We start from the raw sequence: 17,087 nt of genomic DNA, 5'->3' as shown, positions 1-17,087 counted from the left end.
AAATCCCAATTTCACGACTTTTATCCGAAATCTATTTTATTAAAGGAAAAGGTTTAAATATAGTTTAAATCACTTTTAAACATTTCTAAACTATCAAAAATAATTACATTTCTTCAAAATAAAATAAGATTATATTTTATCAAATAAATTTTATTTCAAATAAATTAATATTAAATTAAAATAGATTAAAATATTACTTTTAAAATCTGATAAAGGTCTTCAAATTTAAGGGGTGTTACAATCATCCCTCCTTTTAAGAAGTTTCGTCCCCGAAACTTAGAAGAAGGAACATTGTATATATGTAGGTCTATCTCTTTAAAATCAAGTAAACAAAATCTTCAAAATATGAACGTATAGAATATAAGTGTCTTTTCAATGGAACGGAATATCCTCGTCGGCCGTTCAAGAACATCAACATTCCAAATCAAAGACATAAACATATATATATTTTTACACCAACAAATGAGAAAACCAATTATCGGACTTCTCCAATAACGAGCTTTACCACTCATTAACGTTAAAACCAGTGGAAAAACATTAAAACATTTTCAAAAATCTTTAGTTCGAAACTCTATAATAAGGATAATAACTCCACTAGCTATGACCAAACTCTAACTACGACTTTTAAACAACTAAGCGAGGACTACTAACGCGGAGAGTATTTAAGAGAAGGAGAGGGAACAATCGAAAGAATAGCTAAACTCACAAGAATTAGATAAAGGAACGGAAAGTACCTCACGAGAAGAGTTCGGGATATTTAGCTAACATAGAAGATTCAGGCTCCCAAGTTTCTTTTTCGACATTTCCACAACGCCAAAGGATACGAACTAGGGGCACAACTTTGTTTCTAAGTTGCTTGTTTGCTCTTTCGAGGATTCGGATTGGCCTTTCTTCCAAAGTCAAGTTAGGTTCCAAATCTGGGATTTCTTCTTGAATAACATGGCTCGGATCACTAATGTACTTCCTCAACTGAGATACATGGAAGACATTATGAACCTTGCTCAAATTCGGGGGGCAACTCTAAACGGTAAGCAACGGGACCAATCTTCTCAAGCACACGGAAAGGTCCAATGTATTTGGGACTCAGCTTTCCTTTCACGCCAAACCGTTTCACCCCTTTCATAGGTGACACCTTAAGGAATACTCGATCAGCAACCTCAAAGGCAAGTGGGCGACGACGGACATCGGCATAAGATTTCTGTCGGTCTTGAGCGGTTTTCATACGCTCTCGAATGATCTGAACCTGATTGATGGTCTCAGTCACCAAATCGGGTCCCAACACATGAGCATCTTAGACTTGATCCCAACAGACCGGACTACGGCACTTCCTACCATACAAAGCTTCATAAGGTGACATCTTGATAGAAGTATGATAGCTATTGTTGTAGGAGAATTCAACAAGAGGTAAGCACTTCTCCCAAGAAGTGTGGAAGTCTAAAGCACAAGCACGGAGGAGGTCCTCTAAAGTTTGGATAGTCCTCTCAGTCTGCCCATCTGTAGCGGCATGAAAAGCGGTACTCATCAGTAGCTTACTACCCATGGCTTCTTGCAAAGCAGTCCAAAAACGGGAACAGAATCTCGGGTCACGATCTGAAACTATATCCTTAGGCACTCCATGGTAGCGTACTATCTCCCTCACATAGACCTCAGCTAGGACAACTAAGTTCCATGTCTTCTTGATAGGTATAAATCTAGCACACTTGGTCAATCGATCCACAACCACCCAAACAGCATCTTTTCCACTCGCAGTCTTAAGTAAAGCCATCACAAAGTCCATGGAAATGGACTCCCATTTCCAAAGGGGAACATCCAAAGGTTGTAGCAAACCCCCGGGTTTCTGATGCTCAATCTTCACTTTCTGATAGGTAAGACACTTCCTAACATACTCTAGGACATCAATCTTCATCCTAGGCCACCAAAACTGTAATCTCAAGTCTTTATACATCTTGTCACCACCAGGATGAATAAAGTAAGGAGAAAGGTGAGCTTCATCAAGGATCTTCTTCCTCAACTCGGCTACTCTCGGAACATACATCCTACCTTGGTAACGAAGGTATTCATCACTATCCACCACACAATCCATAGCTTGCCCAAGTTGGATTTTTGCTTGAATGGACTTGAAAGTAGCATCCTCAGGTAGGCACGTACGGATCTCACGGTAAAAGTCGGGTTCTGCACTCAAGGCACTAAGATAGTCAAAGCCCTTCCCAACCAGGCTTATCCCTAACTTTTGAAATTCCGTGGTAAGTTCATCAGGTAACACACGGATAGTGCTTAAAGAGTGACTAGTCTTCCTACTCAAAGCATCGGCCACCACATTTGCTTTTCCTTCATGATAAATCAACTCGTCATCATAATCATTCACCAACTCTAGCCATCTTCTTTGCCTCATATTCAATTCTTTTTGGGTAAAGATACACCTCAAACTGTTATGATAGGTATAAATGCGGCAATGAACTCCAATAAGGTAATGCCTCCATGTATTCAAGGCACGTATCACGGCGGCTAATTCAAGATCATGAGTCGGATAGTTCACCTCATGAACCCTCAGTTGTTGAGAAGCATAAGCAATAACCATTCGGTTTTGCATCAAGACACAACCTAGGCCATGCTTTGAAGCATCACAATAAACATCGTAGTCCACACCATCCTCAGGTAAGGTCAACAAGGATGTCAAAGATAGAGTTTTTATAGGTCACTAGTATCAAACTTAACGGAGGAGCAAGATAAAGCGAGGAAAGGAGGTATGAACGGTAACGCTCATGGTCAAAGAAGAAGGGAATTAGACAAGAGGGAAACGCCAAGTACTCGAATCCCAAATTACAACATCAGCCTAAACGGTTCCGCAAACTTCCCAACAACAAAACTTATGACCAAAACACTTCCAAAGATTTCCTCAAAACACTCATGTTACTTCATCCTAAGCAATTCCATGAAACAAGGTACTCCACTATAAGTGTGATCTCATCACTCCAAATCCTCAAACATCCACAAACAACTTCCACAAGATCAAGGTCATGGTTTCCAACAAAGCTATACTCATATCCAACTAGTGTCAACCATGGGTTTCTAAAAATGATAAAATCTTCAATCAAGGGTCCTAATTCCAATCTCTAAATTCCTACATTCTAACACCATAAATTAATACTATGTCCTTCAACTTAACAATTGGCGTCAACCATACCATTATCCTTTCTAGTTACTAAAACAAGTGTTAAGATTTCCCAACAATGTTGCTTAGTCTCACTCTCATTCCATACCTCAAGTAGTAATTAAGATCACTCACTTAGACCAACTAATAATCCCAAAATTAGTATTTCTCATATGGTAACATATACCTTATAAAACCCTCATATCTAAAGTGATTACGAAAGCCAATCGTAAATTCAACTTACTTACTCTCTCAATCTTACACCTTTGATTCCACCACTCAATTCCACCTAAGTCTTTCCAACATCACAACCTCTTAAAACCAGGGTTATGGGTTAACCACAAACAATCTCCTCAAAAGTCGAATTTTCCAAACCAAGGTCAATGTTCCTCAAAAGAAAGAGTACTATCAAAAAGGTGTTAAGGTAGGATAAACAAGGAACAAATGACAAGTTAGGAGGGTACAAGAGTAACTTTCAAGGAAAGAGAAGAGAGAGTTTAGAAGGAGAATAAGCACCAAGAGATAAAGAATAAGACAAGGTACACATAGAATGAGAAACATCTTCGAGGAAGTAGAAGCATTCTTCAAAGGTAAACAAATCTTCAGTCCTCGGCAATAGGCACCAAATCTTGATCTTCACGTTGGTAGGTTTACGGTTATTGATACAAGGCACAACAAATATTACGAGGCAATCAACAAACATGTTAGAACCTAACAAAGAGCAATCACTAAGAGACTACAACATAAGGTCCTAAGTCTACCCATCCTACCCATCTCTCAAGTTTATTATTTTAAGGTCAAGTTATTTATATTGGGGTGCACAAACGTGCGTCGGGAGCAAATATGCTCTGATACCAACTGTGACACCCTCATTTATTGCGGAAAAGTAAACACATAATTCTAGATAAAAACTGCATGGATATGTTTGTAATAGGTTCATTTGGGTAAAAACCTGTAAATTTTAAAAAACCTGAACCTATTATAAAAATATCCAAACGGGAAGGTGTCAAACATGCAAGGTCTAAAATAAATCTCATAAATAAAACATCGCTAAAGTCGCGAAACAAAGTTATACAACCCAAATATGAAAAAGGGAGACATATGTCCCTCGAAAGTACATGTCATAAAAAGTGTTTAAGGGTCACAATAAGATAAAGCCAATCTAGGTCCCAAGGTTACTTTGCTCGCTAGCTCGTCCATGTACCCCATATATGCATCACCTACCCAATCGCATTTTATACAAATACGAAAGCCACGGTCAGGGGGAGTAACTCCGAGTTCTCCCGACCACGAAATGTCATAATTAATATAACATGTAAACATAAGAATATGAATATGAATAACACATAGCCTTAGCATATAGATGCTAGACAATCGTGCTTATCATGTGAACAACAATAAAACAACACATAGTCCTAGCATGTGAATACTAGACCGACTCATACTACACTATCATGTGAATCACATAACATCCAGGAATTCAAACTCTATCAACCATAGCCGGCTTGCATCTCACCTTCTATGATTCATAGAATCATCAAACAAGAAAGGACAATATATCTAGAGACAGGCATAAGTTCTTAGGACAGTCAATAGTCACTCTGTAACTCGAGTCTATACCACGAGGTAAGGTAAACACCCTAGTCCTAAACCTGCGCAGACCTAGCGACATGCGGAAAGTACCGCATCCAAGACCCATGATCACACACATGAGTACCCCTAAGGAGTCCACCAAAGGGTTGGCTAGTACTTAAGCTGACCACATACTTCTAAGAGTACGTCAGGAGGTCATGCCCTAACTTGGATATAAGCCCACCAAGCTAAGACACAAAAGCTATTAAGCTGTGAACATACACTCGCCAAAGACTATAAGGGCCTATCTATGAGGAAGGCCGAAATACTCACCTAGGACCTAGTCCCAAATAATACTTTAGCCCACACCACACAAGACAAGTAGGACACCCAATTAACCATAAGAGGGGCAAAGAGTCCAAACTTGCACACACACAAATGATCATACACACCCTAGCATATGAAAGACTATGCAAGAGCATATTCAGCTGACAATCCAACAATATCTCCAATATCAATAATAATCCAAATTCCAGTTAACCAACAGTACCATAATCCATGAGAACAAGCTAAAATGGCAGAGAGGCAACAAGACTCAAGCATAAGGCATCCAAAGCATCCAACAACCAACATGTGAAATGATAATTACAAACATCAAGGCATAACATAAAACATCCAATAACAACCAATCTCACCTCAAAGACAAACCCTCGACCCGAGTCCCGCGACGGGTCATCGGTCAAATCGAGGCTGACCGGTTTAAACCTAGTTTGACCAAACTCGTTCGGTCAATCTGGCCCAGCTCAGAGTCTTGGCCTACTTTGGCCCAAATCACAAAATTCATCACAATATCATTCTCATGCCATTTCCAATTTCTATCATGTGAAAGACTATCAACATAAGAAAATATATTCCAACTTACAAAATAACTAATTCCACAAAATTCTCGCACAATAAAATAGCATAAATAACCGTTTCACACAAGGGTAAACTTTTCTATAAATTTTAATCGATAAAACGACGCCATTTACTCATACGGACTCCGAATTGAGTGATTCAAGTGGCTAAACCACCTAATTTTTTGATGCCGTTCAATCTGTCATATTTTTGGAAACATTGGAAACCGTCTCGGTCCGGTACTGATGCGTTCCAGCCAAAACACGGACTTTTCACAACACATAATTCCTCATCCAAATTTGTTCCAAACAATAATATACAAATGGGTAACATAAAGTAAACATAAGCATACTCATCTTACTCCATTCATTCATTTATCAACAAGATCGTCTCAAACAACAACAAACAACAACAAACGACAATAAACAACAACAAACAACAAATACAACTACTAATGTGACATTAATTCGTCGAGTAACTCGGAATAGTTACCTTAAGCTAGCAAAGAGACAAGTAATAACTTGAGAAAGCTTCTAAAACCCAAAATTACTCTTCATCTTCAACAACATATGAGTCACCTAACTCATCTTCAAATTTTTCACCTATAAGAACAACAAAAACACAATTATTAAGCTTAAATTCGAAACCCTAAAAAAAGTGTCTTAAACAAAAATTGGGGGAAATGGAAATAAAGCTTACTAGTAGATGAAGGATGAAAAGAGGATTCCAAATATATAATTTTTATGCAAATTGGTGGAGGAATGAAGGATTTATGAAGAATTTAGGGATTGTAAGGAGGATTTTTTTTAGATGAATTTGGTGTTTGGTGAAAGGAAGAGAGAGAATGAGAATTGAGGAAATGAAAGATAAAGAGGAGACCCATGGAGGATGGAGGGTGCATGGTTTGGGGTAGGGTGTTTGGGTGAGTTTCAATTGTTTACGTTTTGGTTCGTTTCGACGAAAATTAGAAATATTCGTCGAACGCGATTTCCGAGAATATTAAAGTTCTTAAACAAGATTTTACTAAAAGATTAAGTACTCGTATGCCCAATATCCAAACTCGTTTACCCAACGACCGTAAGAAATGGGAAAATCTCAATTTTACGACTTTTATCCGAAATCTATTTTATTAAAGGAAAAGGTTTAAATATAGGTTAAATCACTTTTAAACATTTCTAAACTATCAAAAATAGTTACATTTCTTCAAAATAAAATAAGATTATATTTTATCAAATAAATTTTATTTTAAATAAATTAATATTAAATTAAAATAGATTAAAATATTACTTTTAAAATCTGATAAAGGTCTTCAAATTTACGGGGTGTTACAATAATATGTGATGAATAATGTACTGCAGGATGAATTATTTATAATGTGGCAATCTTAGTAACATGAGATTAGGCGATGTGATATGGTTATACATGATTTTGTTCCGTGAAGTTATATAATATAGCTGGATACTATATGCATGCGTTAGATGAAGTGTATGATGGATGATGGATAATGTTGCTTAAAAATATGATTTCATGATTTAAGCATGTTTATATGACTGAAGTGGATTTTTTATTTATAATGTTGATATGTTAGTAACACATGAATGGGAGGTTGATGTTACGAGTTCATGTTTGGTAGGTTGGAGTTTTGTTTTGAGATCTTAGTTGTGTTGTTGCGTCTTGATCGAGTTAGTATGTTTGTTTTTGAGTATGGGTTGAACTTCGGGGACGAAGTTCCTTTTAAGGAGGGAAGACTGTAATACTACGGTTTTATGAGTCTCTGGGTACTCTATCGAGTGGGCCTTACTCTGTCGAGTAAGGGTGTTTTGTTTTACGAAACAGTAGTCTGTCTGTAGGGTACTTGATCGAGTAGCCTTGGTACTCGATCGAGTAGGTCGGTTAACGGGCATTATTTTGACGGGTTTTGTTAATAACACGGATTAGTATAAAATTCATACCGTCATCTTTGTTAAACACTTTTACAAACCTAATAATCTTAAAAAGGAGATTGAGACTACGTTATTCGCATCATCCGTGGTATTGGCAAATCCCGGAGTTCGAGAGGTCGGATTTGATCATTCTTTGTGTCCTTGTGATCCTTGCGTCGAGGGTAAGATCTACATACCAATTTTATAGCTTTTAATGAACATTGTTTAAACCCTAATTTGGGGGATTGGGGGTTTTGATGGTTAATTGTGATTGTTAGTAATTATATGATTATGTGAATAGGAGATGGATTCGTAGAAGAGCGTTTTTGAGACAGCTGTTAGATCGTCTGCTGCTTGTGATTGCATTTCAGGTAGGGTTTTTCCTACTCAGTATTAGTTACATGATATGTGTGGTGAATTGTGCCGTAGTTAGTATTGTTAATTGTTTCAGATGGTTGTTGAGTTTGTATTGTAATGGCTGATTATCTGTCTGTGCTCTTCGGGGCGTGTCCCTGCCTGAGTGGAGTCACTTACGGGAGTGGCTTCACGCCCATGATTCGCCTTCTGTGGAACCCGCCACAGAAGGGATGTGCACATTAATGGACGCGGGTTTATCGCTCGATGGAGATGAGCGGGGATTTGGTAAGTACGGTTGCGGTCCCCCACTGGCGGTGTGGAGTATCTGTTGCGATGGGTACTCTGGCAGGGCTACACACTTTAGTGTGTAGTCAGTTACGTGGTGATTGTTCATGGAGACCGGGGTTTGATGTGACGATTGTGCTGTTTGGTAATTGTTGTATTGTATCTTGTTTTGTGTAATTAGTACTGACCCCGTTTAATTGTTTTAAAAACTGTGGTGTTCCATTCGGGGATGGTGAGCAGTTATTGAGCAGGTTTGACTAAAGGCGTTTGGGCTAGCTGGGATGTGTCACCACGAGCTGAATAGAGTCTTCCGCTGTCATACTTTAGTTGTTTAGACCTTTGGTTTTTGAGAACATGTATTGTACCTTTTATCAGTTTGGCTGTGGACTTGTAATCACTTTAAACAGTTTGGGTATTTAAATTATGTTTCTTTATTGTCATTTGATTATCATTGCCTCGGGAAACCGAGATGGTGACGTTCTTATACCTGAGTGGTCCTGGTAAGGCACTTGGAGTATGGGGGTGTCACACTAACAGGATAGCTAAAGGCGTCGAAGGGGGTGGTACCGGTGCAAGGGACAGTGTGGGGTGCGGTCATTGGCCAGAGTCCAGGCTGAGGCTTGGGAGGTGATGGAGGAGCAAAAGGAGGAAGAGGTCAGAGGAGTATGGGTGGAGAAGGTCGAATCACAACGCCTTAGCCAAAGGCGCCAGATGAAGAAAGTGAAGAGGGTGTTCCAGCTAGGGGAAGGTGATGTACAGTTCTCAAAGATCCAATGGTGAAGATCAGAAGTGAAGAAGGATTGGGGGATATTAAGAGAGGTCCAGGCATCCAAGGCGAGGCTGCAATCACGGAGGACATGAAGGAAGGTCTCGGGGATGGAAGGGTTGTGGCACAGAGAGCAAGACGGGCTCGGTTAAATATTTCTGGCGAAGAGGGAGACTTTGTGAGGTAGCTTGTTCCACCACACAAGCCAAATGAAAACTTTGATCTTAGACTGAGTAGGAACATGCCACAGCCACGACAAGTCAGTGGGGAAAAAGGGAGGAGAGGTGTGAGGGAAGCGGAGGGACCAGAAAGGAAAATATAGGTCTCGCTAATGGAGAACTTGCCTGTGGGGGCAAGGGAGGTTGTGAGGATGTATTGAGGAGAAACTCTATCATAATTATGGAGGTATTATTTGAAATAAAGATCCAAGAGTTATTATGAAATGATCATATCCGATTGTGAGTTCCGATGAAATATCATGATTGAAGTTATCAAGAATTTCTACTAATTGAAGATATCAAGTTTATCAACTACGATAGATTTTATTCAACGATCGAGAAGTTACGTCAAAGCATGGTTCATTTAAAGATTTATCAAGTTATGTAACCATCAGGGGGAGTTGACACGCACTGTACTCTTTTTCCTTATCCATGGTTTTGTCCCACTGGGGTTTCATGGAAAGGTTTTAACGAGGCGGCTATTATCACGTGTGTTTGAAGATTATTGTACTCTTTTCCTTTCTAGCATTTTTCTCATAGGGTTTTTCTAGTAAGGTTTTTAACGTGACATGTTCTTCAGTAATGGACATCCAAGGGGGAGTGTTATAAAATATTATTATTATATGGATGTCCATATCTTATAGGATTATAGAATATATTATCTTATGGAAACTCTACCATTATATGTGTATATATACCCTCATAATGGAATAAGAATATGGTTTTTTCTCTCTTCTATTCTCTCTAACTTTTATCTCTAATTCTCTCTTCCCTTTATTTCACAACAGGTATTTTAATTTCGTCGACTTATTTAAGTCAAAGACGAAAAGATTAATTTCGGCCTCACCTAGGATTCGGTTCTGGCTACGTCCCTGTCGCTAACCAATAAATATAAAGGTAAATATAAGGCAAATATAATCATGAAGCCTTCTTATTGATTAGGGTGGACACATTAATGATTCTCCTGAAACACCTCAGAATTTTTCAAAGAAGGCGTTGTTTATGAAAGTGGGAGATAAAGATTTAGTGCTTTGCCATTTTTTATTAGATATTAAAGTTTCGTGATAGGGCCGGCTGCCTAGAGGCGGGGAGGATTTCGGGATGGCCATCGTGGATTTGTTTGTGTGTAGAAGTATAAGATGCTTATCATTGTGAAGAAATTTATATATTTTCACATTCATGTATTTTACATGGACAAAAGATGAGAGAGTTTATCACGCTTTAGAGGTTATTCTCACTTGCCAAATTTGGTGTAGAGTGTCTCACAAGGATAAAAGTTGTTAAATGCATTCTTAGACTTTGGGAAACACATAGCAATTGAGTGATGGTCTATGTTACTCCATCGCTTCACATTAGGCCGCCTAGGCGCCTACTACCTGTGTCTGAGATACCCGGTGACTTGGAGTTGAATATGATCCTTGTACTGTATATGAGAACAATGATATCGGCACCTAGACAAGGTTAGGAGTTGACATATTTCGATTTGACGCAAGCTTTATATCGACGAGTTCGTTTAGTTTGCTTGATTATTAAACAGGTAGTGCTGACTAGTGAATCAAATCTTCAAAACTAGAATTGCATAGAATGGAAGAAAGTAATGAATAAACCACACGACTTTTGCTATATCACAAGTCCGTCCTAAATACACGGGACATCACCGTGTATTTTAATTCTATAATGTCGTCTAGGTCACCTTCCTAATCCTATAATAGACTTGTAGGTGTCTTTTTTACTCGTCGACTTGCTGCTTAGCTTTGCGAAATATCTTGGGCTTCAGTTCCTGTGCCGCTGTGCGGAACCGACCCTTAGATTGGCACAAAAATGAAAATAAACATTTTATTTTACTCGTCGATTGTATGTAGGTGTCTTTTTTACTCGTAGTCTAGGTCACCTTCCTAATCCTATAAGGCTATAAACATTTTTTTCTTCACTGACGGATCGTTTCTAATTTTTCTTTTTCGGCTTATAGATGAAGAACCCAGTATATGAAAAGTGAAGTAGATGAAAAACATAATACAAAGATTTTTTTTTTGGTGAAAAAACATAATACAAAGATGACAAAATGTAATTATCGTTGAAGATAATTTAGTGTTAATTAGGTTAATATTAAATAAATTGTTTTGATGGAAAATGTTATGATAAATAATGTGCAATCAAAAATTCAATAAAGTATATAAAGAAAAAAAAGTTAATAGTAAAGTGTATCAATCGAATCCATTGGGCTTAGCTTGTTTTTCGTGTGTAAGACGTCGATGATACGATGATTTGATTGAAATAATTTTAATTATCTAATTGATCATATGGATTATTTAAAAAATTGGACATACTTGTAAGATATTTTATTAATAATAGATAAAAAAATTAATGTGAGGTAGAATTTAAAACCTCGTACAAATTGGGCGATTTCAGTAAAACTTGGCCGTCACAAAGCATGTACTTAGGCCTATAGCTTTTTACGATTTTGGGTTTGAAGGATAGGGAAGAGGATTTCGGGTGTGGGAGGGTTTTGGTCAGTTTATGGATTATATACCGTTAGTTGTATGTAATTCTACGTAGTACTAGTTCACTAGAAGAAACGGGTTTGATACCGACTAAACCTGTGTTACCGACGCTTTAATCCTTAACCCTTATAAAAGAGAGAACATACCATACTGTAGCGATGAATAGTCACTTAGCAAGTTATCCCCCCACCGTTGGATTCCCCTTAAAGATCTCCTCCCTCCATTTTTCCTTTAACTCACAACCACAAACTTACCTCTTCAGCCTGCCATTTCTCTTGACCGCTTATTCTCATCCGTCTTTGGTTTCTCGCATAAATGTGGAACTCCTACAGCAAAGCCTAGGTATTTGCCTTGAATACCAAATTATTTCACGTCTATAGTGTTCTTTTACCGTTGTAGTTTATTGTTATGTTGTTAATGTGTCGTTGCGTTTGGTATATTGTGATTTACGTCTTCAGATGTTAATTTAGGGTTTACGATTTGTGATTTAATCGTTTAATGTGCAGTTTGGAATTGTTAATTCATCATTTCGTGTGCCATTTGCTTGTTGTACTTCCGATTTAACATCGTGGCTGTTTAATTGTTGTTGTTATTATTGTGGTTGTTATTAGTTTAGATGTTTCAGATTCAAGATTAGAAATAGGGATTTGTGATTTCATCATTTCGTGTGTAGTTAGAAATCGTTAATTATACATTTCGTGTGCGATATGCTTGTTGTACTTCCTGTCTAAATTTCCGTTGGCTTGATTACTGTTGTTGTTACTGTGTTTGTTATTAGTTAAGCGGCTTCAAACATTAGATTAGGGATTTGTGATTTCATCATTTCGTGTGCAGTTAGGAATCGTTAATTATACATTTCGTCTGCGATGTGCTTGTTATACTTCCTGTCTAAATTTCTGTGTGCTTGATTACTGTTGTTGTTACTGTGTTTGTTATTAGTTAAGCGGCTTCAAACATTGGATTATAAGTAGGGAACTGGGGATTATTCATTTCACGTGTGGTTAGTATTTATGGCCTAACCATTTAGTGTGAAATATATGTTTTCTAGGTTCCCCGGAACGTCGCTTTCTGGTTAAATTATTGCTGTTGTGAATGTGGCTCTTAGTAGTTTGACTGTTGCGACTACATTATTTTTTAAAGAGGCTGCGTTTGTTAAAAATTACTGCCTGTAATTATTACGATTGCTATTGTTAATACATATGTTCAGTTAAAATTAGATGTTAGAACACTGCGTGTTTGGCCGGGGATGGACACCGTTTTTTTACTGCTAATTTCTGTGTAACTGGTTTGTATGTTTGTTTGTGTGTGCAGTGAATTTGGGGGTTTCCTGTAATGTTGCTGTGGTCCAACATTTGAAGGTGAGGTTGTCTTGCCTAATCAGATTTAAACTTACAGTGGCGACATTTGGGGTTTAATTGCGCGTGATTGCTGAAGAGATGGTTTATAAGTATTCAGCTGATGTTGTGGATTACGTTACTAATTTCTGTCGGCTTGTTTTAACATAAACTAAGGTGTTCATTTGTCATTTTTTAATTCATAATTCGTGATGCTTTGTTCGATTTTCAACATTTAAAAAAAAAGGGTTTTTTATATTTTTGTGACATTCTTTGATGTGTGCGTTCTGTTTGTTACTACGCTCGGGGTTCTTAGGCTGCAACTACTTGGGGTTGTAATGTGAATCATAGGCGACGGTCGTAGTTGCTTAGGCTTCCTCTGAAAGGTTACTAGCGGTTACGCCAACGATTTTGTTTATATTTAATGATACATGCTTTGGTTTAGGTTTAATCTGTGTTTTGTAATTGTTGGCTGTTTTCAGACTTTCGCCGTTTGGACTGGTTGTACTAATGCTGCCTGTCCTTGGAGGCGCCTTCCTTTTTGCATGTTTAACACAACTACAAAAGGTATATCTTCTACTGATGTTCCTATTCGCTTTGACTAAAGCACTGCGTGTATATTGGGACCTTTCAATGTATCATCAATACTGTTGTGTTCAGTGCAAAAAAAAAAAGTTCTGTGGTCAGAATATCAGATAGTTTTACAAGTAAAGCTAATTGTGCCTTTAATTACCAGGAAGCTACTATCTAGCTTTGGAAAGTTGGACGTTGCGTGCTCCTACAATTGGTTCTACCTTGTTCCTAAAGGTTATTAGTGGTTCCTACAATGGCTTTGCTGGTGTTTACAACTATGCTTGTTGCATTCCATGACCAATGTGCTTGTTATAGTTGTTGGACATCTTCAGGACCCGGCTTTAGTAGGTACAATACCAACTTGCTCTCCTTGGAAGCTATTTCCACTTGCCCCCCCTCCTTTTTCGGAAGATTTACGCGAAGGTGCTTGCTGTCCTATTAATGTTTGTTATTGTAAAAGAACCTCGCCAATGTGTTTACTGCTTACTAACGTAAAGCCTACTGCTACTGTCGCACTACATTTCTTGAAATTAGTAACGAAGTGTTTGTTTCTGTATTATTTGTAATGTTCTGATGAATTTTGAAACATAATTTTGATTTAAAGTTTATTAAACTCGTAGTTGCTTAATTGCTCTGTTTTTCAAAAAACAAATTAATGGAAAATTTGTGGTATAATCGAACCTCGAAATATTACAAGCACCGTAAATGTTAATTTTATGTCGATTTCAGTTACATCACTTTAAAATATAGCGATGTATTCTTTTTGTGTAATTTGTAATGTTCCGACTAATTTTGAAAAAGTGATTTTCATTTTAAAAGTTTTTTAACGATGAGATCGTATGTTTAGTGCAATTTAAGTGCCAGAAGTGTTTAATGAAATGTTAATGATGAATAATTAAGCACTTAATTAACTGTACGAGGAAATTTAATGATGTTTGATATTATCATTGGTGTGTGAAATGAAAGGATGGCGGCGACAATGCACGCGAAGATGAACCGGAGGAAACTCGATCAAATTGACATTATTCGTATCTGGTATAATTTTCTCCCTCTCTTGCGCTACCTTAATTATCAATTTTACCGGCTGTTAATACAATATCATGTGAATCCGAAATATTACAGCGAAGAAATCTTGAATACGTCTGTTCCAATGGCGTTGAGGTTATCTGGAATTCTCATGGGTATAACACACACCACTTCATTAATTATTATCACTAATTTAATATTTTGAAACGAGTAATTTTAGGATTTTGACTCCTTATTTGTTGATAAATTATCTTCAATTTTAATTTGCAGGTGGCGTTGTTATTGTCTATGAGCGGAAAGTCAGACTCCTCCATGGTTAGCCCCTATTTTACCCTAAAAATACTCTGTTTCGAAATTGAATTTCCTACTATTGCGCGATTATTTGATAACTAATTGGCACTGTTTGGTGTTAAACAGATGATGTAAATCGATTTCTGGTACGTTTACTGTTGACGTTGTGATGATAAATGTTAATAGTGGTTTGATATTTGAATAATAGAGTAATTTGCTGTGGTACCTCTTTTTTCCAGCTTGAAATTAACTCAGCCTGGAAGGTGAAACCAGCAGTGGATCAAACAGTTCTTCCCAAAGGCAAAAAAAAAGCAAAGTGAGTCACACGCGCCATATACTCCTCGATTTTACGATGAAACGTCCAGTAATGGCCATAGACTTAAGTTGGTTGTGCTCTTCATCTTCCTGATGTGTTAAAGTTGCTGATTATGTACACAACGGTTCATTTTAACGTAGAAATTGTTTGGGCCTTGTAGTTTTAGGGGTGGACTAAGTTGGCGTTTTCTGTTTTACGTTTACGAATTACCCCCATAACTTAACTTTGGAGTATTCTTTGTTTATTTCATCCAGACTTGTTTGAACTGTCAGTTGCGTTAATAACGTATTTTCCAACACACTGGTAGTGTTAAATAGTTCCTTGGTTTATCTGTTCAAGTTATTCGATCGCATTTTGCTACCAACACAAACAATAAATAATTAAAAAAAAAAAAAGTATTACTGCTGAACAATACTACTTGAAATAGAGGCTTAGAGCATAGTCTATGCCTACAGTTGCCTTTTCTTTCTCAACAGGGAGTTGTCGGTGACAAAAACAAAGTTGTTGGTTGTTTCCTTTGGAGTATGATGTGGGAGGTTACTTATTCATTACTAACCACTGCTAATGTTTAATTGTTCATTTGGGTAACTAATTACGTGATTGGAACTCCCTTTGAAATTTACATTTAACATATGCCTTACTTTTTTCAGTGTACTGGCATCTGGAATTGGCACCTAGGTCACGTCCTACAACTCCATTTATTTATTTACTTTAAAAAAAAAATGTTTTTCAGGTTCAAAAGGTTCTTAGCCATGACAGCAATGGCTTCATTGGTATTTACAGCACGATTAATGTGACTTCTGAATCATTTTTTGTTTTTTGAAATTGTAGGCTGTTTCAAGCCTCTAGACCTGGGTTTGGTGTTCTCATTATGCTCTTCTTTCGAGGTACCTTTTGTTTTCTTGTTTACGCTCAAGGCTTACGATCAGTTTTTATTGTTTTGTCACAAAAAAATGTCTTCTAATATGTTGTAGGCTTTTGACTTTCTGAATTCTTATTTCGGTTTACCGTTACAGATCACTACCTATATTGGAATGTTCGGTTACTTCTTTGTTTATGTGACCTGGTGTTATTTTAAAAATGTTTAGATTGTATGTTTTTGTGACTGTGAGCATTCTGCTTTTTGGGCTGATAGTTGCGTCATAGTCTACAGCTTCCGATGGGTTGACCTTCTGCCGCTGCTTAGCGGTGCCAATTAGATTTGGTCATTTGGTTTTGTGGTCGAGAATCAACTAATGTTGATTCTTTCCTATACGATTTGGGTTCTTAAACTAATATTAATTAGGGCCAGGACTATGATCATGGCCTATCATTTCAGTGTACTAAATCGCCGTATAACAGCCAAAAGCAGTTCCACCAACGGAACGTCTTGTATCTTCGAGGTGCTCACTGTGTATCGCTATCATTATGTCTGCCGTCGTCTAAAACTACTTGTTGATGTGTCTGTTTAAATTCGCATTCCTGATGACCGACACTCTTCGTGTGACTTATGGATTGTTTTAAGAACTTTCCTCCTTTAGAAACTTAATTAAAAACGACTGCATTGGCTGAATCATATGCTTCAGTGATCCCAATGGTTCCTACAAATAATTCATTGACTTCTATGATGCTTAGGTATAGAAGGACCGTACCGCCACACCGCGCTGCTATACCAAGCTGCATCAAAGGGCTATAAGGCGTGGTTGCTGATACATTTTTATCAGACGTACATTTGCGGTGTGTGGTTATATGCCTTAACCTTTGATTCGAATGTATTAGAAAAACACGCACTCAAAGGCCAGTACAGACAACTAACCTAATCAGAATTGCGCAGCTATCTTCTTTTGGAAGTGTGACCCAGCATTCAGTGAACATCCTGTAAGACGCTGCACACGCCCA

At 37.6% G+C, this 17,087-nt stretch overlaps 1 long non-coding RNA gene across 1 annotated transcript; it reads left to right on the top strand.

Annotated features, from left to right (window-relative positions):
• The first annotated feature begins 14,698 nt into the window (after positions 1 to 14,698).
• LOC141594251 (uncharacterized) lies at positions 14,699 to 15,211 on the top strand. The gene is made up of 4 exons (XR_012522080.1): positions 14,699 to 14,757; positions 14,873 to 14,917; positions 15,020 to 15,039; positions 15,133 to 15,211. It is a non-coding gene; the product is annotated as an uncharacterized LOC141594251 (long non-coding RNA).
• Positions 15,212 to 17,087: the final 1,876 nt, after the last annotated feature.

The sequence above is a fragment of the Silene latifolia genome, chromosome 8 (genome assembly GCF_048544455.1).
Source record: "Silene latifolia isolate original U9 population chromosome 8, ASM4854445v1, whole genome shotgun sequence".
In the NCBI taxonomy this organism is placed as follows: Eukaryota; Viridiplantae; Streptophyta; class Magnoliopsida; order Caryophyllales; family Caryophyllaceae; genus Silene; species Silene latifolia.
Note: the sequence above shows the minus strand (reverse complement) of the source record. Positions and strands in the feature narration are given on the sequence as shown.